Here is a 23896-nt window from a genome sequence, read left to right on the forward strand (position 1 = left end):
GCCAGCGCTCCCTTTCCTCCCGACCATTCCCATTTTGCAGGCTGGTGCCCTGTGTGGCAGAGGAGGAGAGAGCTGTGGGCAGAAGGAAAACAGGGTGCTGGGATTCCTCCAGCCCGCTGCCAGATGTCTTCTCTGGCATGTTGGGGGTGGGCAGAGGACTGTGGGAGCAGCTTCGAGGCTCTGGGCAGGAGGGAAGGCAGCAAAGATGCAGCTTCAGGCAGCGGACTCTGAGCTGGAGCGGTGCAGCCAGGCACGGCTGCGCAGCTCACAGTCTGGACACACGGAAGAAGTTCGTCCAGCTGAAGGCTGCAAGGCTGTCCTTACCAAGCGCTCCCCCATGCTGCAGTTCTGCATGGGCTCCGATTGCTCAAGCTCTTCCCACTGCAGGAGCTCAGAAGCGACAACAGCCCCGACCCCAAACCAGGCAGGTAATGACAACATACACACACAGATACACACCCAATACAGAATCTGGCACTCTACAGTCCTCCCAGAGCTTGTTGCTGCTTTTTAGGCTGCTCCACCGCTATTCTGTCCTTTTCCCTTCATTCCCCTATGTCTCGCCCCCTTCCTTCGCCCCGTGCCATCCCCATTCCTTTTTCAGGCTTCCTCCTTTCTTTCCTCACTTCCTTCCCCGTCCCTTCCCCCACAGGCAACGGCCTGTGTTCTGCTGCTGTTTCAGCTGACAATCCTGAAACCACACTTTTCAAAGACATTGGATCAGATCGCATACTGTCACTGATTTAAAAAAGAAAACAACAAGTGCAGTATTATGTACGGATAACAAACTCCTACCTGCTTGAAAAACAGTAGCAGCTCCTCATCCTGGAGTGTCACCATCACCCCCATGTTGGGCTGGCACTGCTCATCTGCCCCGCACTGCTGCTCAAACTCCTGGCACAGCCTGCCACCTCCTTGTGTCACCTCCACGTGCCACCTCCTCTTGCCTCTGTAGTTCTGACCCCATGCGTCAACCCCATGTCCCTCCGTGTCCCCCCATGTCCCTGTGTCCCCATGTGCCCTCTCATGTCCCCTCAAGTCCCCCCTCGCCCCCTGACCCGCTTTGCTCCATGCCGATGTTGTCGGCTTGAGGACAGGGACGGGCATGCCTGTGGGAGCGGAGTCCGGGGAGACGTTGCTGGCCATGCGCAGTGGGGTGATGGAGTCCTCGGGGCATGGCTGTGACAGTGGGGTGAGGGTAGCACCCCACAAGTGGGGATCATTGCCCCCAAAATGGGGCTTGTGCCCCCTGCATGTGGGCAAGTTGTACGGGGAGTGCGTTCTGGAGATGCTTTGTCTGTTCTCCAGATCTGCAGTGATTTCAGCAATCCCACATCGTGCTGCAGCAGAAATGGGTCCTGCGGTACGTCAGCGATCTGTGACTTGAGGAGCGCAGGGGCTGCACGAAGTACGCACGCTGCAGCCTCCCTACTTCTTTGGGGTTTGGGATTGATGTTGCAGCCCAAGGGCTACACGGTGCCTTACAGGCAGGTGCCAGCTTCACCCACTGAGGACACCAAATCGTAAAATATTTTCACGATGGTCTTTAATCGCTGCGTGAGTAGGTAATGCACATTTCTCACTGGGGAGCCATAAGCTGACCCTGACAGTTTGGCAAACAGCACTCGCTCCACTCACACCGTAATCACAGCCTTTTCGCTGCACACGCGGCTTCTCAGCATCTTGCTGCAGCAGTATGAAAATCTGTGCTCTCCTACCTATGAGAAATTTTATCAGTTGCCTTTGAGGACATCTGACTGGAATCAAAATATGTGGGCCATCCTTGCTCATTCAGTGATAAACTTCCCCTTGCCAGACAGGCAGACCCAATTCACTTTTTTTTTTTTTTTTTTTTCATGACGTGATGGGAACTTTGAGATCACAGCCTGAAGCAGTGATGGAGCATCTGGTGAGGGGTGGTGCAGCACTGCAAGCACAGGTGGAAGCAATGCAGCTGTGGGACCAGGTGGGGCTGAGCCTGGCTCCACCCCTCCCTCACCTCATTTAAGGGCTGGCAGCCCCCAAGGCAGTGTCTTTCCCTGGAGCCTGCCTGCTGTGGACTGTTGGGTGGGTGCTCTTTCCTGGAAAGAGGCAACTGATTTTTGTTCTATGCTGTAGGGCTTTGATCTTTGCCCTCTGATCTGAGGGCATCCGAAGCTGGACTGGAGCAGCTATGTCTGCTATGCTTGTTCTTATTTTTCTTTTCATTTCTTTTCTTAAGGGAGTGAAGGGGTTATCTTCCTTTCTCCAAACTGGTAATGGAGGGGCTGACGTACATTCCTTTCTTTTGCTCTTGTCTCATACCTGGAATGCTTCAGTCAGTCCCAAGATAATGCTGGTTGACTGACTGAGCATTACAACTCTGGAAATGCCTGGAGCTAATGCGCTTTTCCGTAAAGGGATCCTGTGTTCTCCAGGTTTCCTCTGCAACTCTTCTTAAGTTCAGTACCTTCTTGTGAAGTCTCTGTTCCCTCGTTCATGATTCTCATTGCCTAATCTCCAACCTGAGACTCCAAACTCGGTTTGTCTGCTACCACGTTGTCCCAATCCATTTCATGACGCGTACCCTCTGCATCCCCCTCCACGTTCCCTCTGTGACCTCGTGTCCCGTCTGTGTCCTCCCTGTGTCCTCTGCCCACGTCCCCTCTGTGTCTCCTGTGCCACGTATTAATTCCGCTCATGCTGAGTATTGTTTAAGGGCACGTATTTAAACTATGTTCCGTTTCTCTTTGGATCCCGTTCTGTTTTGCAGCACGATGGGGTTTAAGGGTTCCCGGGGCTCCTCTGGTTAGTGGTTTAAGCACTGTGAAATCTGTGCAGCGGATAATGAAATGCCACGAATCCCTTGTTCGTGCATCGCTTGTATGCAGGTGGGTTTTGCGATGGCTGTGGGACGCTCACTTAAAGATGGAATGGGGGTCACAAGGGGCTCGCCTTGCTCCCCGGGCCCGATAAGCTTCCGGCCCAATAAGCGTCGTGGCTAGTAGTAGGGTGAGGTGCATGTATCGGGCTGGGACCTGAGCTTAAGAAAACCCCCGGCCCCAGTGGCCGTTTTCTTCATCCGCACGTAGTGTAATACAGTCTCCACTACTTGAGCATACTGAACACGAGTATTCTGTTGCTGTTTTGTCTGGTTCTCTCCTAGACCTCCCTTACAAATTTGTCAGTAGTAACAGATGTCAGGGCACAGTTCTCAGAGCACGCTGTGGCCGACCACCCCAGGGTCCTAAGGTTCTTTCTGTTTTTATGGCAGACCTGGCTTCGTATTCATAGGAAACAAAGGATTGTCTTCTACTGGACCACTTCATCTGGATTGCCCCAGGTATCTCCATCCCAATTGTCAGGGGATGCTGTTAGTTTCCTAGTCTGTATGATAGCCAATCTCCCCACCCCTCTTCCTTCCATCCCCTGACCGCCATTCAATAGCTAGCTCTGCAGCTATGGGACCCACCAGTGTGATGAAGCAGTACCTCTGGTGTGCTGAATACTGGCACTGGCACAGAGAGGCTCTATGGCTGATGTGAATCTTCCTGACTGGACTACTTGGTGAGTTTCCCCAGAGCTGTTGAGCACACAGGCTTCCCCACCTACCCTGATTGCTCACCAGGCCATCGATGTCCTTTGTGGACATGGCTTCAGGTATCATACCGGAGACTCCTTAGAGTCGGAAGCGACCATTTATGATGGTCTAGTCTGACTCGCCCACAATGAACAGGGACATTCACAGCTAGATCAGGTTGCCCTGTGTGTCACCTTGGAAGGGACGGGGCATCCACCGCATCTCTGGGCAACCTGGTCCGCTGCGCAGGATCACAGAATGTCCTGGGTTGGAAGGGACCTCGAGGATCGTGAATCTCCAACCCCCCTGCTACATGCAGGGCCATCAACCTCCACATTTCATACTAGACCAGGCTGCCCAGGGCCCCATCCAACCTGGCCTTGAACACCTCCAGGGACGGACGGGGCATCCACAGCCTCTCTGGGCAGCTGCTCCAGCACCTCACCGCTCTCTCTGTAAAGAACTTCCCCCTGGCGTCCAACCTAAATCTTCCCTCCCCCAGCTTAAAATGTTTCCCCTTGTCCCTTGCTGTGAAAGATATTTTCCTGGTATCTAACCTAAATTTTCCCTTCTTCTTTCCTTTAGCTCCCCTTTGGGTATCGAAAGGCTGTTACCAGGTCACCTCGCAGCCTTCACTTCTCCGGGCTGAACAGCCCCAGCTCTCTCAGCCTGTCCTCACAGGTGAGGTGTTTGATCCTTCGGATCTTTTTTTTTTTCTTGTGGCCGTCCTCTGCATGTGCTCCAACGGGTCCGTGTCTCTTCTGCACTGAGGACTCTTCATATGGACACAGTACTCCAAGTGAGGCCTCTTCAGCACAGAGCAGAGGGGCAGGATCACCTCTTTTCACCTGCTGACCGCACATCTTTTGGTGCAGACCAGGATGTGGCTGGTTTTCTGGGCTGGGAGGGCACTTTGCTGGCTCGTGTACAGCTTGCCGTCCACCAGGTCTTTTGGGACAGGCCTAGGCTCAGCCCTTTCATCCCCCAGCATGTATCGGTAGTGGGGGGTTCTCTTGTCCCAGGTGCAAGACACTGCACCTGGATTTGTTGAAGCTGATGAGGTTTGTCTGTGCCCGCTGCTCGAGCCTGTTGAGGTCCCTGTGGTTGGCGTCCCGTCCCTCTGGCGTGTCACTGCTCCCCACAGCTTGGTGTTGCCAGCAAATTTTCTGAGGGTGCGCTCGATCCCGCTGGTGATGCCACTGATGAAGATATTGAAGAGTCTCAGCCCCAGCACGGACCCCTTTGAGATGCCATTCATCACCGATCGCCATCCAGACATGGAGCCGTTGGCTCCTGCACTCGATGCTGCAGCTGTTTCTTTGTCCATTGAACAGTCCGCTCACCGAATCCGTATCCTTCCAGTTTGGAAAGAAGGATGTTGTGTCAGAGGCCTTGCTGAAGTCCAGGTGGATGATATCAGTGGTTCTTCACTTGGCTATTGATGCAGTGACGCCATCACAGACGGCCGCTAGATCGGTCAGGCAGGATTTACCCTTGGTCCTCTGGGTGCTCCAACAGGTCCCTGTCTTTTCTGCACTAAGGACTCTACACCTGGGCGCGATCCCTACATATGGGATCACGTAGAATATCGTCTCAGATAAGGGAAACCACTTTACTTCACAAGTCCTACAGGAGCTAATGAGAACTCTAGAAATCAAGCGGGAGTTCCGTACTCACCGGCACCCTCCTTCTTCAGGGAAAGTAGGATGGATCGGTCAGATGCTGACAAAGCGCTTGTCAAAATGGATTTTAGAGACCAAATGACCATGGCCAAAGCGTTTACCTGTAGCCCTTCTCAGAATACGAACCGCTCCCAGAAAAGACTTGGGAGTATCAACGTATGAAGTGCTGTTTGGGTTGATGTACTTGGGAGGGAGAGGTGAGATGCCCTCTCTTGAAGCCAAGGATAAGATTCCTAAGAACTACATACTCGGGTTGTCTGCTTCTCTGTTATCCCTCAAGGGACATGGACTGCTGTCTCGAGCTCCACCTCTGGAATTTCTAGTGCCCTCATTCCGTGCTGGAGGCTGGGTCCTAACACGCACGTGTAAGGAATCAAAGCTTCAGCCCGAGTGGGATGGACCATTTCAGGTGCTGCTGCAGTGGATGTCGTCTGCCTTGACTTCAGCAATGCTTTTGATACAGTCTCCCACGACATCCTGCATATGAAGCTGAGGAAGCGCGGGATAGATGAGTGGACGAGGTGGGCTGAGAACTGGCTTACTGGCTGAGCTCAGGGGGCGGTGATCGGCGGTGCGGAGTGCGGGTGGAGAGCTGTGAGTGGCGGTGCTCCTTGGGGGTTGGTTCTGGGTCTGGTTGTGAAAGGTAGGTTGTGTTTTTGCAGTAGAAGCTTTTAGCGTTTTCGGTACGTAGTATTGACCTTCACTGAACTTATAACCCTCTTGTGAAATAGCTGTTTTCCTTCCACTAAGAAAGCTGTTGAACAGAGTAGAAAGTTAAAGATTGGGGGCGTTCTGACTGGGGTAGAAGTGAGCCAGGTGCAAAACAAGGCAAAGATGCGGGGTGGAGAAAGAGAGCCCAGCACAGGACAGAACGCATGTGCTCACTCTTGGAAATATGGCCCTCGTATCTCCATGGAGAAGTACAAAACATACGAAAGAACAACGGGTCGGTAATGGACCTTATATGGAAATGTATCATAGCAACAGCATCGGGGAGAGTGTAAGCCTGAGACGCTCAACCAGTGAGTGCCAGGAGCGTGTTACCTGCGTTGGTTTTGGAGTATAGAACGGAATGAATTTCGCTGACTGCTGCACAGTCCCTCCCTCGCTAATAGGGGACGTGAGCCTGTTATTGCAATGACGAATAAACTTTGCTGCTATCACTGAGATCCTGGCCTAACCTGAAATTTTTGGCTTTGAGTGTTTCTCACAAACGTGGTGCCAAAACCAAATGTGGTTAATCAATTCAAGCCATGGCTTGGCTGCACGCATCTGCCCGCTTCGTACGAGGTTTTTCATTACCTCGGACGCTGGCTGAAAAAAATAGAGTAATAAAAATCTTGACAACATCAATTTGCTGGTTATTTATTTATTGACAAGTACCCCTAAGCACTGAGCGCAGGTTTGGTGGGTTTGTCGAGTATTTCCTTCGTTGTCTTTGTCGTCTTCCCTTCCCCCCTCTCCCTTCTGTGTTTATCCTCTGCCATCAAAAGAGAGAACGGGCTGGCGACGGCTTGGTGCAGACCCACAGCAGTCCTAGCGGCGAAGTGATTTCCGCGGTCTCTGGTGCCACCGCGTGGCCGATCGGCAAAAGTGCGTCGCAGTTGTTTCCGCGGTCTCTCGCGCCCCCTCGTGGCCAATCGGGGGAACTGCATCGAGGTTGTTTCAGCGGTCTCTGGTGCCCCCACGCGGTCAATCGGCAGAATTGCGGCAGCGTCGCTACGTCGCCGCAGGCAGCAGGGCGCGTGCGCGCAGGCACGCGGAAGTGGTGCTCGGTCCCCCGGGAAGTAGTGCGCATGCGCCACAAGCTTTCCAATCGCACACGTTTCTTCGAAGCCCTGAGATGCAGGTGAGCAGTCAATACTTGGACCGCCGGCTCCGCGACACTTTTCTCTCTTCCGATCCAGAATGCTCCTCGTCTGTTTCCTCGGGCGGTTTTATGCCCCGGTCTGCTTCGAGAACGTACTGAACGCGCTGCAAACGACGGCGCGTGCGTTTTGCGGCCGTGAGGAAAGCGTGCGTATTGCGGCGTCGAGGCTGGCGCGCGCGCAGAGCACGTGGCACACGCGCATTGCGGGGCACAGCCAGGCGCATGCGCCGTGGCGGGCAGAGTCCGGCGCATGCCCCGTTCGGAACAGAATCCAGTGCGTGCGTAGCGCTTTTTTTTTTCTTCTTCTTCTTTTTTTTTTTTTTAAACCACTGGCGCATGCGTCGTGCTTTCTCATGAATCGCGCGTCCGTACTCCGTGCTGTTGTCTCGAGAACCGCGCCTGCGTAGTGCGGTGCGGAGACTGCCGCGTGCGCGGTGCCTAGCTTGGCCCGTGCGCGTTGCTCTCGCGAGTCTTGCTTTTCCAGGAACGCTGCGGTGCAGGGCTGGGGCTGGAGCCCCAAACGTCTGCTCCTCCACCGCGGCGGCAAGCACGTTGGGTGCCACGAGGCGCTGAGGGGCAGCCGTGAGCCGACCCGGTCCGTTCCCGGGTGGGCTCGGGCATAAATCGGCGGAAATAGACGAGGGGCATCCTGGATTAGAAGGGGAAATTATCGCTGAGCCGGCGCTCCGAGAATCGGCTGCTTGCCCGTCCCCGCAGTGGTCTGTCGAAACAATTGCTATCTTTCAGTTGACGCGCGCGTGTTCGCTATTATCTGGAGGACCGATCACCATAGAGAGCGGCGGATTAGCGGCGCAGAGCGGTTAAAACGCCACTTCCGCGTTTCTACGCGCATGCGTTGTAGGCTTGCCGGCCTGAGCAGCGGGCAGCGGCAGTTCCGCGCATTGGCCACGAGGTGGCAGCAGAGACCGCGGGAAGAACTCCGGCGGCATTGCCGGGGACCCGCGGCGCAGGCCGTGGCGATCCGTTGTGCGTTGTGATGACGGGGGAAGAGCGCGAAGTTCGAAGCGGGGGGAAAAGACGAAGAAAACAAAGGGAAACTACTCCAGACCGCGGAAAGCTGTGCTAAGTGCTTATGAATATCTGTTAAAAAAGAAAACAGACTTGTTTTTGCCAGCATCCATGGCACTGTTTCTAAATATTCACATACCGAAATGTAACTGCCCAGCAAATTTAACAATAACAAAATAAAGCACTTTGGCAGAAAGCACAGGGCTATATTAACGTTTGCTCAGCCTCTGTCTTGTTCACATTTTAATGTATTGTTTTCCAAGGTCTTTCTTCAACTCCAGGTTTCATTTTTGGCTTTTTATTCTTTTTAATGCCATAAAACGGGTACTTTTAGGCCCTAGCAGGTCTACGCAGGCAGAGACAAAGTTGCAGTTCTGAGATTCTTGGGGACCGTTACATCATTTCCACAAAGATTAACAAAACCTGCAGTTCTCCACTTAAGTTTACAGATGGAAAACATGAATTCGGCTGCATGGAAAGAATCGATGTGTCACAGCTGCCATCGGCAGGACGGCCAGAGAGTTGTGCAGGTCCACTGCTTGCTCAGCTGCACCTTTCTATCTGCCCTTCTCTGGTCCTCCTGCAGCTGGACAGATAGCCCACAAGGGCACGGGGGACACAGATCCCCCCCCCGGCCAGCTGCAGCAGTCGCTCCTGCCAGCGCTCCCTTTCCTCCCGACCATTCCCATTTTGCAGGCTGGTGCCCTGTGTGGCAGAGGAGGAGAGAGCTGTGGGCAGAAGGAAAACAGGGTGCTGGGATTCCTCCAGCCCGCTGCCAGATGTCTTCTCTGGCATGTTGGGGGTGGGCAGAGGACTGTGGGAGCAGCTTCGAGGCTCTGGGCAGGAGGGAAGGCAGCAAAGATGCAGCTTCAGGCAGCGGACTCTGAGCTGGAGCGGTGCAGCCAGGCACGGCTGCGCAGCTCACAGTCTGGACACACAGAAGAAGTTCGTCCAGCTGAGGGCTGCAAGGCTGTCCTTACCAAGCGCTCCCCCATGCTGCAGTTCTGCATGGGCTCCGATTGCTCAAGCTCTTCCCACTGCAGGAGCTCAGAAGCGACAACAGCCCCGACCCCAAACCAGGCAGGTAATGACAACATACACACACAGATACACACCCAATACAGAATCTGGCACTCTACAGTCCTCCCAGAGCTTGTTGCTGCTTTTTAGGCTGCTCCACCGCTATTCTGTCCTTTTCCCTTCATTCCCCTATGTCTCGCCCCCTTCCTTCGCCCCGTGCCATCCCCATTCCTTTTTCAGGCTTCCTCCTTTCTTTCCTCACTTCCTTCCCCGTCCCTTCCCCCACAGGCAACGGCCTGTGTTCTGCTGCTGTTTCAGCTGACAATCCTGAAACCACACTTTTCAAAGACATTGGATCAGATCGCATACTGTCACTGATTTAAAAAAGAAAACAACAAGTGCAGTATTATGTACGGATAACAAACTCCTACCTGCTTGAAAAACAGTAGCAGCTCCTCATCCTGGAGTGTCACCATCACCCCCATGTTGGGCTGGCACTGCTCATCTGCCCCGCACTGCTGCTCAAACTCCTGGCACAGCCTGCCACCTCCTTGTGTCACCTCCACGTGCCACCTCCTCTTGCCTCTGTAGTTCTGACCCCATGCGTCAACCCCATGTCCCTCCGTGTCCCCCCATGTCCCTGTGTCCCCATGTGCCCTCTCATGTCCCCTCAAGTCCCCCCTCGCCCCCTGACCCGCTTTGCTCCATGCCGATGTTGTCGGCTTGAGGACAGGGACGGGGATGCCTGTGGGAGCGGAGTCCGGGGAGACGTTGCTGGCCATGCGCAGTGGGGTGATGGAGTCCTCGGGGCATGGCTGTGACAGTGGGGTGAGGGTAGCACCCCACAAGTGGGGATCATTGCCCCCAAAATGGGGCTTGTGCCCCCTGCATGTGGGCAAGTTGTACGGGGAGTGCGTTCTGGAGATGCTTTGTCTGTTCTCCAGATCTGCAGTGATTTCAGCAATCCCACATCGTGCTGCAGCAGAAATGGGTCCTGCGGTACGTCAGCGATCTGTGACTTGAGGAGCGCAGGGGCTGCACGAAGTACGCACGCTGCAGCCTCCCTACTTCTTTGGGGTTTGGGATTGATGTTGCAGCCCAAGGGCTACACGGTGCCTTACAGGCAGGTGCCAGCTTCACCCACTGAGGACACCAAATCGTAAAATATTTTCACGATGGTCTTTAATCGCTGCGTGAGTAGGTAATGCACATTTCTCACTGGGGAGCCATAAGCTGACCCTGACAGTTTGGCAAACAGCACTCGCTCCACTCACACCGTAATCACAGCCTTTTCGCTGCACACGCGGCTTCTCAGCATCTTGCTGCAGCAGTATGAAAATCTGTGCTCTCCTACCTATGAGAAATTTTATCAGTTGCCTTTGAGGACATCTGACTGGAATCAAAATATGTGGGCCATCCTTGCTCATTCAGTGATAAACTTCCCCTTGCCAGACAGGCAGACCCAATTCACTTTTTTTTTTTTTTTTTTTTTTTTTCATGACGTGATGGGAACTTTGAGATCACAGCCTGAAGCAGTGATGGAGCATCTGGTGAGGGGTGGTGCAGCACTGCAAGCACAGGTGGAAGCAATGCAGCTGTGGGACCAGGTGGGGCTGAGCCTGGCTCCACCCCTCCCTCACCTCATTTAAGGGCTGGCAGCCCCCAAGGCAGTGTCTTTCCCTGGAGCCTGCCTGCTGTGGACTGTTGGGTGAGTGCTCTTTCCTGGAAAGAGGCAACTGATTTTTGTTCTATGCTGTAGGGCTTTGATCTTTGCCCTCTGATCTGAGGGCATCCGAAGCTGGACTGGAGCAGCTATGTCTGCTATGCTTGTTCTTATTTTTCTTTTCATTTCTTTTCTTAAGGGAGTGAAGGGGTTATCTTCCTTTCTCCAAACTGGTAATGGAGGGGCTGACGTACATTCCTTTCTTTTGCTCTTGTCTCATTCCTGGAATGCTTCAGTCAGTCCCAAGATAATGCTGGTTGACTGACTGAGCATTACAACTCTGGAAATGCCTGGAGCTAATGCGCTTTTCCGTAAAGGGATCCTGTGTTCTCCAGGTTTCCTCTGCAACTCTTCTTAAGTTCAGTACCTTCTTGTGAAGTCTCTGTTCCCTCGTTCATGATTCTCATTGCCTAATCTCCAACCTGAGACTCCAAACTCGGTTTGTCTGCTACCACGTTGTCCCAATCCATTTCATGACGCGTACCCTCTGCATCCCCCTCCACGTTCCCTCTGTGACCTCGTGTCCCGTCTGTGTCCTCCCTGTGTCCTCTGCCCACGTCCCCTCTGTGTCTCCTGTGCCACGTATTAATTCCGCTCATGCTGAGTATTGTTTAAGGGCACGTATTTAAACTATGTTCCGTTTCTCTTTGGATCCCGTTCTGTTTTGCAGCACGATGGGGTTTAAGGGTTCCCGGGGCTCCTCTGGTTAGTGGTTTAAGCACTGTGAAATCTGTGCAGCGGATAATGAAATGCCACGAATCCCTTGTTCGTGCATCGCTTGTATGCAGGTGGGTTTTGCGATGGCTGTGGGACGCTCACTTAAAGATGGAATGGGGGTCACAAGGGGCTCGCCTTGCTCCCTGGGCCCGATAAGCTTCCGGCCCAATAAGCGTCGTGGCTAGTAGTAGGGTGAGGTGCATGTATCGGGCTGGGACCTGAGCTTAAGAAAACCCCCGGCCCCAGTGGCCGTTTTCTTCATCCGCACGTAGTGTAATACAGTCTCCACTACTTGAGCATACTGAACACGAGTATTCTGTTGCTGTTTTGTCTGGTTCTCTCCTAGACCTCCCTTACAAATTTGTCAGTAGTAACAGATGTCAGGGCACAGTTCTCAGAGCACGCTGTGGCCGACCACCCCAGGGTCCTAAGGTTCTTTCTGTTTTTATGGCAGACCTGGCTTCGTATTCATAGGAAACAAAGGATTGTCTTCTACTGGACCACTTCATCTGGATTGCCCCAGGTATCTCCATCCCAATTGTCAGGGGATGCTGTTAGTTTCCTAGTCTGTATGATAGCCAATCTCCCCACCCCTCTTCCTTCCATCCCCTGACCGCCATTCAATAGCTAGCTCTGCAGCTATGGGACCCACCAGTGTGATGAAGCAGTACCTCTGGTGTGCTGAATACTGGCACTGGCACAGAGAGGCTCTATGGCTGATGTGAATCTTCCTGACTGGACTACTTGGTGAATTTCCCCAGAGCTGTTGAGCACACAGGCTTCCCCACCTACCCTGATTGCTCACCAGGCCATCGATGTCCTTTGTGGACATGGCTCCAGGTATCATACCGGAGACTCCTTAGAGTCGGAAGCGACCATTTATGATGGTCTAGTCTGACTCGCCCACAATGAACAGGGACATTCACAGCTAGATCAGGTTGCCCTGTGTGTCACCTTGGAAGGGACGGGGCATCCACCGCATCTCTGGGCAACCTGGTCCGCTGCGCAGGATCACAGAATGTCCTGGGTTGGAAGGGACCTCGAGGATCGTGAATCTCCAACCCCCCTGCTACATGCAGGGCCATCAACCTCCACATTTCATACTAGACCAGGCTGCCCAGGGCCCCATCCAACCTGGCCTTGAACACCTCCAGGGACGGACGGGGCATCCACAGCCTCTCTGGGCAGCTGCTCCAGCACCTCACCGCTCTCTCTGTAAAGAACTTCCCCCTGGCGTCCAACCTAAATCTTCCCTCCCCCAGCTTAAAATGTTTCCCCTTGTCCCTTGCTGTGAAAGATATTTTCCTGATATCTAACCTAAATTTTCCCTTCTTCTTTCCTTTAGCTCCCCTTTGGGTATCGAAAGGCTGTTACCAGGTCACCTCGCAGCCTTCACTTCTCCGGGCTGAACAGCCCCAGCTCTCTCAGCCTGTCCTCACAGGTGAGGTGTTTGATCCTTCGGATCTTTTTTTTTTTTCTTGTGGCCGTCCTCTGCATGTGCTCCAACGGGTCCGTGTCTCTTCTGCACTGAGGACTCTTCATATGGACACAGTACTCCAAGTGAGGCCTCTTCAGCACAGAGCAGAGGGGCAGGATCACCTCTTTTCACCTGCTGACCGCACATCTTTTGGTGCAGACCAGGATGTGGCTGGTTTTCTGGGCTGGGAGGGCACTTTGCTGGCTCGTGTACAGCTTGCCGTCCACCAGGTCTTTTGGGACAGGCCTAGGCTCAGCCCTTTCATCCCCCAGCATGTATCGGTAGTGGGGGGTTCTCTTGTCCCAGGTGCAAGACACTGCACCTGGATTTGTTGAAGCTGATGAGGTTTGTCTGTGCCCGCTGCTCGAGCCTGTTGAGGTCCCTGTGGTTGGCGTCCCGTCCCTCTGGCGTGTCACTGCTCCCCACAGCTTGGTGTTGCCAGCAAATTTTCTGAGGGTGCGCTCGATCCCGCTGGTGATGCCACTGATGAAGATATTGAAGAGTCTCAGCCCCAGCACGGACCCCTTTGAGATGCCATTCATCACCGATCGCCATCCAGACACGGAGCCGTTGGCTCCTGCACTCGATGCTGCAGCTGGTTCTTTGTCCATTGAACAGTCCGCTCACCGAATCCGTATCCTTCCAGTTTGGAAAGAAGGATGTTGTGTCAGAGGCCTTGCTGAAGTCCAGGTGGATGATATCAGTGGTTCTTCACTTGGCTATTGATGCAGTGACGCCATCACAGACGGCCGCTAGATCGGTCAGGCAGGATTTACCCTTGGTCCTCTGGGTGCTCCAACAGGTCCCTGTCTTTTCTGCACTAAGGACTCTACACCTGGGCGCGATCCCTACATATGGGATCACGTAGAATATCGTCTCAGATAAGGGAAACCACTTTACTTCACAAGTCCTACAGGAGCTAATGAGAACTCTAGAAATCAAGCGGGAGTTCCGTACTCACCGGCACCCTCCTTCTTCAGGGAAAGTAGGATGGATCGGTCAGATGCTGACAAAGCGCTTGTCAAAATGGATTTTAGAGACCAAATGACCATGGCCAAAGCGTTTACCTGTAGCCCTTCTCAGAATACGAACCGCTCCCAGAAAAGACTTGGGAGTATCAACGTATGAAGTGCTGTTTGGGTTGATGTACTTGGGAGGGAGAGGTGAGATGCCCTCTCTTGAAGCCAAGGATAAGATTCCTAAGAACTACATACTCGGGTTGTCTGCTTCTCTGTTATCCCTCAAGGGACATGGACTGCTGTCTCGAGCTCCACCTCTGGAATTTCTAGTGCCCTCATTCCGTGCTGGAGGCTGGGTCCTAACACGCACGTGTAAGGAATCAAAGCTTCAGCCCGAGTGGGATGGACCATTTCAGGTGCTGCTGCAGTGGATGTCGTCTGCCTTGACTTCAGCAATGCTTTTGATACAGTCTCCCACGACATCCTGCATATGAAGCTGAGGAAGCGCGGGATAGATGAGTGGACGAGGTGGGCTGAGAACTGGCTTACTGGCTGAGCTCAGGGGGCGGTGATCGGCGGTGCGGAGTGCGGGTGGAGAGCTGTGAGTGGCGGTGCTCCTTGGGGGTTGGTTCTGGGTCTGGTTGTGAAAGGTAGGTTGTGTTTTTGCAGTAGAAGCTTTTAGCGTTTTCGGTACGTAGTATTGACCTTCACTGAACTTATAACCCTCTTGTGAAATAGCTGTTTTCCTTCCACTAAGAAAGCTGTTGAACAGAGTAGAAAGTTAAAGATTGGGGGCGTTCTGACTGGGGTAGAAGTGAGCCAGGTGCAAAACAAGGCAAAGATGCGGGGTGGAGAAAGAGAGCCCAGCACAGGACAGAACGCATGTGCTCACTCTTGGAAATATGGCCCTCGTATCTCCATGGAGAAGTACAAAACATACGAAAGAACAACGGGTCGGTAATGGACCTTATATGGAAATGTATCATAGCAACAGCATCGGGGAGAGTGTAAGCCTGAGACGCTCAACCAGTGAGTGCCAGGAGCGTGTTACCTGCGTTGGTTTTGGAGTATAGAACGGAATGAATTTCGCTGACTGCTGCACAGTCCCTCCCTCGCTAATAGGGGACGTGAGCCTGTTATTGCAATGACGAATAAACTTTGCTGCTATCACTGAGATCCTGGCCTAACCTGAAATTTTTGGCTTTGAGTGTTTCTCACAAACGTGGTGCCAAAACCAAATGTGGTTAATCAATTCAAGCCATGGCTTGGCTGCACGCATCTGCCCGCTTCGTACGAGGTTTTTCATTACCTCGGACGCTGGCTGAAAAAAATAGAGTAATAAAAATCTTGACAACATCAATTTGCTGGTTATTTATTTATTGACAAGTACCCCTAAGCACTGAGCGCAGGTTTGGTGGGTTTGTCGAGTATTTCCTTCGTTGTCTTTGTCGTCTTCCCTTCCCCCCTCTCCCTTCTGTGTTTATCCTCTGCCATCAAAAGAGAGAACGGGCTGGCGACGGCTTGGTGCAGACCCACAGCAGTCCTAGCGGCGAAGTGATTTCCGCCGTCTCTGGTGCCACCGCGTGGCCGATCGGCAAAAGTGCGTCGCAGTTGTTTCCGCGGTCTCTCGCGCCCCCTCGTGGCCAATCGGGGGAACTGCATCGAGGTTGTTTCAGCGGTCTCTGGTGCCCCCACGCGGTCAATCGGCAGAATTGCGGCAGCGTCGCTACGTCGCCGCAGGCAGCAGGGCGCGTGCGCGCAGGCACGCGGAAGTGGTGCTCGGTCCCCCGGGAAGTAGTGCGCATGCGCCACAAGCTTTCCAATCGCACACGTTTCTTCGAAGCCCTGAGATGCAGGTGAGCAGTCAATACTTGGACCGCCGGCTCCGCGACACTTTTCTCTCTTCCGATCCAGAATGCTCCTCGTCTGTTTCCTCGGGCGGTTTTATGCCCCGGTCTGCTTCGAGAACGTACTGAACGCGCTGCAAACGACGGCGCGTGCGTTTTGCGGCCGTGAGGAAAGCGTGCGTATTGCGGCGTCGAGGCTGGCGCGCGCGCAGAGCACGTGGCACACGCGCATTGCGGGGCACAGCCAGGCGCATGCGCCGTGGCGGGCAGAGTCCGGCGCATGCCCCGTTCGGAACAGAATCCAGTGCGTGCGTAGCGCTTTTTTTTTTCTTCTTCTTCTTTTTTTTTTTTTTAAACCACTGGCGCATGCGTCGTGCTTTCTCATGAATCGCGCGTCCGTACTCCGTGCTGTTGTCTCGAGAACCGCGCCTGCGTAGTGCGGTGCGGAGACTGCCGCGTGCGCGGTGCCTAGCTTGGCCCGTGCGCGTTGCTCTCGCGAGTCTTGCTTTTCCAGGAACGCTGCGGTGCAGGGCTGGGGCTGGAGCCCCAAACGTCTGCTCTTCCACCGCGGCGGCAAGCACGTTGGGTGCCACGAGGCGCTGAGGGGCAGCCGTGAGCCGACCCGGTCCGTTCCCGGGTGGGCTCGGGCATAAATCGGCGGAAATAGACGAGGGGCATCCTGGATTAGAAGGGGAAATTATCGCTGAGCCGGCGCTCCGAGAATCGGCTGCTTGCCCGTCCCCGCAGTGGTCTGTCGAAACAATTGCTATCTTTCAGTTGACGCGCGCGTGTTCGCTATTATCTGGAGGACCGATCACCATAGAGAGCGGCGGATTAGCGGCGCAGAGCGGTTAAAACGCCACTTCCGCGTTTCTACGCGCATGCGTTGTAGGCTTGCCGGCCTGAGCAGCGGGCAGCGGCAGTTCCGCGCATTGGCCACGAGGTGGCAGCAGAGACCGCGGGAAGAACTCCGGCGGCATTGCCGGGGACCCGCGGCGCAGGCCGTGGCGATCCGTTGTGCGTTGTGATGACGGGGGAAGAGCGCGAAGTTCGAAGCGGGGGGAAAAGACGAAGAAAACAAAGGGAAACTACTCCAGACCGCGGAAAGCTGTGCTAAGTGCTTATGAATATCTGTTAAAAAAGAAAACAGACTTGTTTTTGCCAGCATCCATGGCACTGTTTCTAAATATTCACATACCGAAATGTAACTGCCCAGCAAATTTAACGATAACAAAATAAAGCACTTTGGCAGAAAGCACAGGGCTATATTAACGTTTGCTCAGCCTCTGTCTTGTTCACATTTTAATGTATTGTTTTCCAAGGTCTTTCTTCAACTCCAGGTTTCATTTTTGGCTTTTTATTCTTTTTAATGCCATAAAACGGGTACTTTTAGGCCCTAGCAGGTCTACGCAGGCAGAGACAAAGTTGCAGTTCTGAGATTCTTGGGGACCGTTACATCATTTCCACAAAGATTAACAAAACCTGCAGTTCTCCACTTAAGTTTACAGATGGAAAACATGAATTCGGCTGCATGGAAAGAATCGATGTGTCACAGCTGCCATCGGCAGGACGGCCAGAGAGTTGTGCAGGTCCACTGCTTGCTCAGCTGCACCTTTCTATCTGCCCTTCTCTGGTCCTCCTGCAGCTGGACAGATAGCCCACAAGGGCACGGGGGACACAGATCCCCCCCCCGGCCAGCTGCAGCAGTCGCTCCTGCCAGCGCTCCCTTTCCTCCCGACCATTCCCATTTTGCAGGCTGGTGCCCTGTGTGGCAGAGGAGGAGAGAGCTGTGGGCAGAAGGAAAACAGGGTGCTGGGATTCCTCCAGCCCGCTGCCAGATGTCTTCTCTGGCATGTTGGGGGTGGGCAGAGGACTGTGGGAGCAGCTTCGAGGCTCTGGGCAGGAGGGAAGGCAGCAAAGATGCAGCTTCAGGCAGCGGACTCTGAGCTGGAGCGGTGCAGCCAGGCACGGCTGCGCAGCTCACAGTCTGGACACACAGAAGAAGTTCGTCCAGCTGAGGGCTGCAAGGCTGTCCTTACCAAGCGCTCCCCCATGCTGCAGTTCTGCATGGGCTCCGATTGCTCAAGCTCTTCCCACTGCAGGAGCTCAGAAGCGACAACAGCCCCGACCCCAAACCAGGCAGGTAATGACAACATACACACACAGATACACACCCAATACAGAATCTGGCACTCTACAGTCCTCCCAGAGCTTGTTGCTGCTTTTTAGGCTGCTCCACCGCTATTCTGTCCTTTTCCCTTCATTCCCCTATGTCTCGCCCCCTTCCTTCGCCCCGTGCCATCCCCATTCCTTTTTCAGGCTTCCTCCTTTCTTTCCTCACTTCCTTCCCCGTCCCTTCCCCCACAGGCAACGGCCTGTGTTCTGCTGCTGTTTCAGCTGACAATCCTGAAACCACACTTTTCAAAGACATTGGATCAGATCGCATACTGTCACTGATTTAAAAAAGAAAACAACAAGTGCAGTATTATGTACGGATAACAAACTCCTACCTGCTTGAAAAACAGTAGCAGCTCCTCATCCTGGAGTGTCACCATCACCCCCATGTTGGGCTGGCACTGCTCATCTGCCCCGCACTGCTGCTCAAACTCCTGGCACAGCCTGCCACCTCCTTGTGTCACCTCCACGTGCCACCTCCTCTTGCCTCTGTAGTTCTGATTCCATGCGTCAACCCCATGTCCCTCCGTGTCCCCCCATGTCCCTGTGTCCCCATGTGCCCTCTCATGTCCCCTCAAGTCCCCCCTCGCCCCCTGACCCGCTTTGCTCCATGCCGATGTTGTCGGCTTGAGGACAGGGACGGGGATGCCTGTGGGAGCGGAGTCCGGGGAGACGTTGCTGGCCATGCGCAGTGGGGTGATGGAGTCCTCGGGGCATGGCTGTGACAGTGGGGTGAGGGTAGCACCCCACAAGTGGGGATCATTGCCCCCAAAATGGGGCTTGTGCCCCCTGCATGTGGGCAAGTTGTACGGGGAGTGCGTTCTGGAGATGCTTTGTCTGTTCTCCAGATCTGCAGTGATTTCAGCAATCCCACATCGTGCTGCAGCAGAAATGGGTCCTGCGGTACGTCAGCGATCTGTGACTTGAGGAGCGCAGGGGCTGCACGAAGTACGCACGCTGCAGCCTCCCTACTTCTTTGGGGTTTGGGATTGATGTTGCAGCCCAAGGGCTACACGGTGCCTTACAGGCAGGTGCCAGCTTCACCCACTGAGGACACCAAATCGTAAAATATTTTCACGATGGTCTTTAATCGCTGCGTGAGTAGGTAATGCACATTTCTCACTGGGGAGCCATAAGCTGACCCTGACAGTTTGGCAAACAGCACTCGCTCCACTCACACCGTAATCACAGCCTTTTCGCTGCACACGCGGCTTCTCAGCATCTTGCTGCAGCAGTATGAAAATCTGTGCTCTCCTACCTATGAGAAATTTTATCAGTTGCCTTTGAGGACATCTGACTGGAATCAAAATATGTGGGCCATCCTTGCTCATTCAGTGATAAACTTCCCCTTGCCAGACAGGCAGACCCAATTCACTTTTTTTTTTTTTTTTTTTTTTTTCATGACGTGATGGGAACTTTGAGATCACAGCCTGAAGCAGTGATGGAGCATCTGGTGAGGGGTGGTGCAGCACTGCAAGCACAGGTGGAAGCAATGCAGCTGTGGGACCAGGTGGGGCTGAGCCTGGCTCCACCCCTCCCTCACCTCATTTAAGGGCTGGCAGCCCCCAAGGCAGTGTCTTTCCCTGGAGCCTGCCTGCTGTGGACTGTTGGGTGGGTGCTCTTTCCTGGAAAGAGGCAACTGATTTTTGTTCTATGCTGTAGGGCTTTGATCTTTGCCCTCTGATCTGAGGGCATCCGAAGCTGGACTGGAGCAGCTATGTCTGCTATGCTTGTTCTTATTTTTCTTTTCATTTCTTTTCTTAAGGGAGTGAAGGGGTTATCTTCCTTTCTCCAAACTGGTAATGGAGGGGCTGACGTACATTCCTTTCTTTTGCTCTTGTCTCATTCCTGGAATGCTTCAGTCAGTCCCAAGATAATGCTGGTTGACTGACTGAGCATTACAACTCTGGAAATGCCTGGAGCTAATGCGCTTTTCCGTAAAGGGATCCTGTGTTCTCCAGGTTTCCTCTGCAACTCTTCTTAAGTTCAGTACCTTCTTGTGAAGTCTCTGTTCCCTCGTTCATGATTCTCATTGCCTAATCTCCAACCTGAGACTCCAAACTCGGTTTGTCTGCTACCACGTTGTCCCAATCCATTTCATGACGCGTACCCTCTGCATCCCCCTCCACGTTCCCTCTGTGACCTCGTGTCCCGTCTGTGTCCTCCCTGTGTCCTCTGCCCACGTCCCCTCTGTGTCTCCTGTGCCACGTATTAATTCCGCTCATGCTGAGTATTGTTTAAGGGCACGTATTTAAACTATGTTCCGTTTCTCTTTGGATCCCGTTCTGTTTTGCAGCACGATGGGGTTTAAGGGTTCCCGGGGCTCCTCTGGTTAGTGGTTTAAGCACTGTGAAATCTGTGCAGCGGATAATGAAATGCCACGAATCCCTTGTTCGTGCATCGCTTGTATGCAGGTGGGTTTTGCGATGGCTGTGGGACGCTCACTTAAAGATGGAATGGGGGTCACAAGGGGCTCGCCTTGCTCCCTGGGCCCGATAAGCTTCCGGCCCAATAAGCGTCGTGGCTAGTAGTAGGGTGAGGTGCATGTATCGGGCTGGGACCTGAGCTTAAGAAAACCCCCGGCCCCAGTGGCCGTTTTCTTCATCCGCACGTAGTGTAATACAGTCTCCACTACTTGAGCATACTGAACACGAGTATTCTGTTGCTGTTTTGTCTGGTTCTCTCCTAGACCTCCCTTACAAATTTGTCAGTAGTAACAGATGTCAGGGCACAGTTCTCAGAGCACGCTGTGGCCGACCACCCCAGGGTCCTAAGGTTCTTTCTGTTTTTATGGCAGACCTGGCTTCGTATTCATAGGAAACAAAGGATTGTCTTCTACTGGACCACTTCATCTGGATTGCCCCAGGTATCTCCATCCCAATTGTCAGGGGATGCTGTTAGTTTCCTAGTCTGTATGATAGCCAATCTCCCCACCCCTCTTCCTTCCATCCCCTGACCGCCATTCAATAGCTAGCTCTGCAGCTATGGGACCCACCAGTGTGATGAAGCAGTACCTCTGGTGTGCTGAATACTGGCACTGGCACAGAGAGGCTCTATGGCTGATGTGAATCTTCCTGACTGGACTACTTGGTGAATTTCCCCAGAGCTGTTGAGCACACAGGCTTCCCCACCTACCCTGATTGCTCACCAGGCCATCGATGTCCTTTGTGGACATGGCTCCAGGTATCATACCGGAGACTCCTTAGAGTCGGAAGCGACCATTTATGATGGTCTAGTCTGACTCGCCCACAATGAACAGGGACATTCACAGCTAGATCAGGTTGCCCTGTGTGTCACCTTGGAAGGGACGGGGCATCCACCGCATCTCTGGGCAACCTGGTCCGCTGCGCAGGATCACAGAATGTCCTGGGTTGGAAGGGACCTCGAGGATCGTGAATCTCCAACCCCCCTGCTACATGCAGGGCCATCAACCTCCACATTTCATACTAGACCAGGCTGCCCAACCTGGCCTTGAACACCTCCAGGGACGGACGGGGCATCCACAGCCTCTCTGGGCAGCTGCTCCAGCACCTCACCGCTCTCTCTGTAAAGAACTTCCCCCTGGCGTCCAACCTAAATCTTCCCTCCCCCAGCTTAAAATGTTTCCCCTTGTCCCTTGCTGTGAAAGATATTTTCCTGATATCTAACCTAAATTTTCCCTTCTTCTTTCCTTTAGCTCCCCTTTGGGTATCGAAAGGCTGTTACCAGGTCACCTCGCAGCCTTCACTTCTCCGGGCTGAACAGCCCCAGCTCTCTCAGCCTGTCCTCACAGGTGAGGTGTTTGATCCTTCGGATCTTTTTTTTTTTTCTTGTGGCCGTCCTCTGCATGTGCTCCAACGGGTCCGTGTCTCTTCTGCACTGAGGACTCTTCATATGGACACAGTACTCCAAGTGAGGCCTCTTCAGCACAGAGCAGAGGGGCAGGATCACCTCTTTTCACCTGCTGACCGCACATCTTTTGGTGCAGACCAGGATGTGGCTGGTTTTCTGGGCTGGGAGGGCACTTTGCTGGCTCGTGTACAGCTTGCCGTCCACCAGGTCTTTTGGGACAGGCCTAGGCTCAGCCCTTTCATCCCCCAGCATGTATCGGTAGTGGGGGGTTCTCTTGTCCCAGGTGCAAGACACTGCACCTGGATTTGTTGAAGCTGATGAGGTTTGTCTGTGCCCGCTGCTCGAGCCTGTTGAGGTCCCTGTGGTTGGCGTCCCGTCCCTCTGGTGTGTCACTGCTCCCCACAGCTTGGTGTTGCCAGCAAATTTTCTGAGGGTGCGCTCGATCCCGCTGGTGATGCCACTGATGAAGATATTGAAGAGTCTCAGCCCCAGCACGGACCCCTTTGAGATGCCATTCATCACCGATCGCCATCCAGACACGGAGCCGTTGGCTCCTGCACTCGATGCTGCAGCTGTTTCTTTGTCCATTGAACAGTCCGCTCACCGAATCCGTATCCTTCCAGTTTGGAAAGAAGGATGTTGTGTCAGAGGCCTTGCTGAAGTCCAGGTGGATGATATCAGTGGTTCTTCACTTGGCTATTGATGCAGTGACGCCATCACAGACGGCCGCTAGATCGGTCAGGCAGGATTTACCCTTGGTCCTCTGGGTGCTCCAACAGGTCCCTGTCTTTTCTGCACTAAGGACTCTACACCTGGGCGCGATCCCTACATATGGGATCACGTAGAATATCGTCTCAGATAAGGGAAACCACTTTACTTCACAAGTCCTACAGGAGCTAATGAGAACTCTAGAAATCAAGCGGGAGTTCCGTACTCACCGGCACCCTCCTTCTTCAGGGAAAGTAGGATGGATCGGTCAGATGCTGACAAAGCGCTTGTCAAAATGGATTTTAGAGACCAAATGACCATGGCCAAAGCGTTTACCTGTAGCCCTTCTCAGAATACGAACCGCTCCCAGAAAAGACTTGGGAGTATCAACGTATGAAGTGCTGTTTGGGTTGATGTACTTGGGAGGGAGAGGTGAGATGCCCTCTCTTGAAGCCAAGGATAAGTTTCCTAAGAACTACATACTCGGGTTGTCTGCTTCTCTGTTATCCCTCAAGGGACATGGACTGCTGTCTCGAGCTCCACCTCTGGAATTTCTAGTGCCCTCATTCCGTGCTGGAGGCTGGGTCCTAACATGCACGTGTAAGGAATCAAAGCTTCAGCCCGAGTGGGATGGACCATTTCAGGTGCTGCTGCAGTGGATGTCGTCTGCCTTGACTTCAGCAATGCTTTTGATACAGTCTCCCACGACATCCTGCATATGAAGCTGAGGAAGCGCGGGATAGATGAGTGGACGAGGTGGGCTGAGAACTGGCTTACTGGCTGAGCTCAGGGGGCGGTGATCGGCGGTGCGGAGTGCGGGTGGAGAGCTGTGAGTGGCGGTGCTCCTTGGGGGTTGGTTCTGGGTCTGGTTGTGAAAGGTAGGTTGTGTTTTTGCAGTAGAAGCTTTTAGCGTTTTCGGTACGTAGTATTGACCTTCACTGAACTTATAACCCTCTTGTGAAATAGCTGTTTTCCTTCCACTAAGAAAGCTGTTGAACAGAGTAGAAAGTTAAAGATTGGGGGCGTTCTGACTGGGGTAGAAGTGAGCCAGGTGCAAAACAAGGCAAAGATGCGGGGTGGAGAAAGAGAGCCCAGCACAGGACAGAACGCATGTGCTCACTCTTGGAAATATGGCCCTCGTATCTCCATGGAGAAGTACAAAACATACGAAAGAACAACGGGTCGGTAATGGACCTTATATGGAAATGTATCATAGCAACAGCATCGGGGAGAGTGTAAGCCTGAGACGCTCAACCAGTGAGTGCCAGGAGCGTGTTACCTGCGTTGGTTTTGGAGTAT

At 53.4% G+C, this 23896-nt stretch overlaps 2 long non-coding RNA genes across 3 annotated transcripts; both read left to right on the top strand.

Annotated features, from left to right (window-relative positions):
- Positions 1–1869: 1869 nt before the first annotated feature.
- Positions 1870–4814, top strand: LOC149916682 (uncharacterized). The gene is made up of 4 exons (XR_016469490.1): positions 1870–2067; positions 2753–2870; positions 3254–3322; positions 4145–4814. It is a non-coding gene; the product is annotated as an uncharacterized LOC149916682 (long non-coding RNA).
- A 5858-nt stretch (positions 4815–10672) lies between these two features.
- Positions 10673–13700, top strand: LOC149916683 (uncharacterized). Of its 2 annotated transcripts, XR_016469858.1 has the most exons (4): positions 10673–10868; positions 11554–11671; positions 12055–12123; positions 12946–13700. It is a non-coding gene; the product is annotated as an uncharacterized LOC149916683 (long non-coding RNA). The 2 variants fall into 2 exon arrangements; XR_016469857.1 differs by having other exon boundaries at positions 10673–11671.
- The last annotated feature ends 10196 nt before the right edge of the window (positions 13701–23896 follow it).

The sequence above is a fragment of the Phasianus colchicus genome, chromosome 10 (assembly GCF_987193195.1).
Source record: "Phasianus colchicus chromosome 10, bPhaCol1.hap1.1, whole genome shotgun sequence".
Classification (NCBI taxonomy): Eukaryota; Metazoa; Chordata; class Aves; order Galliformes; family Phasianidae; genus Phasianus; species Phasianus colchicus.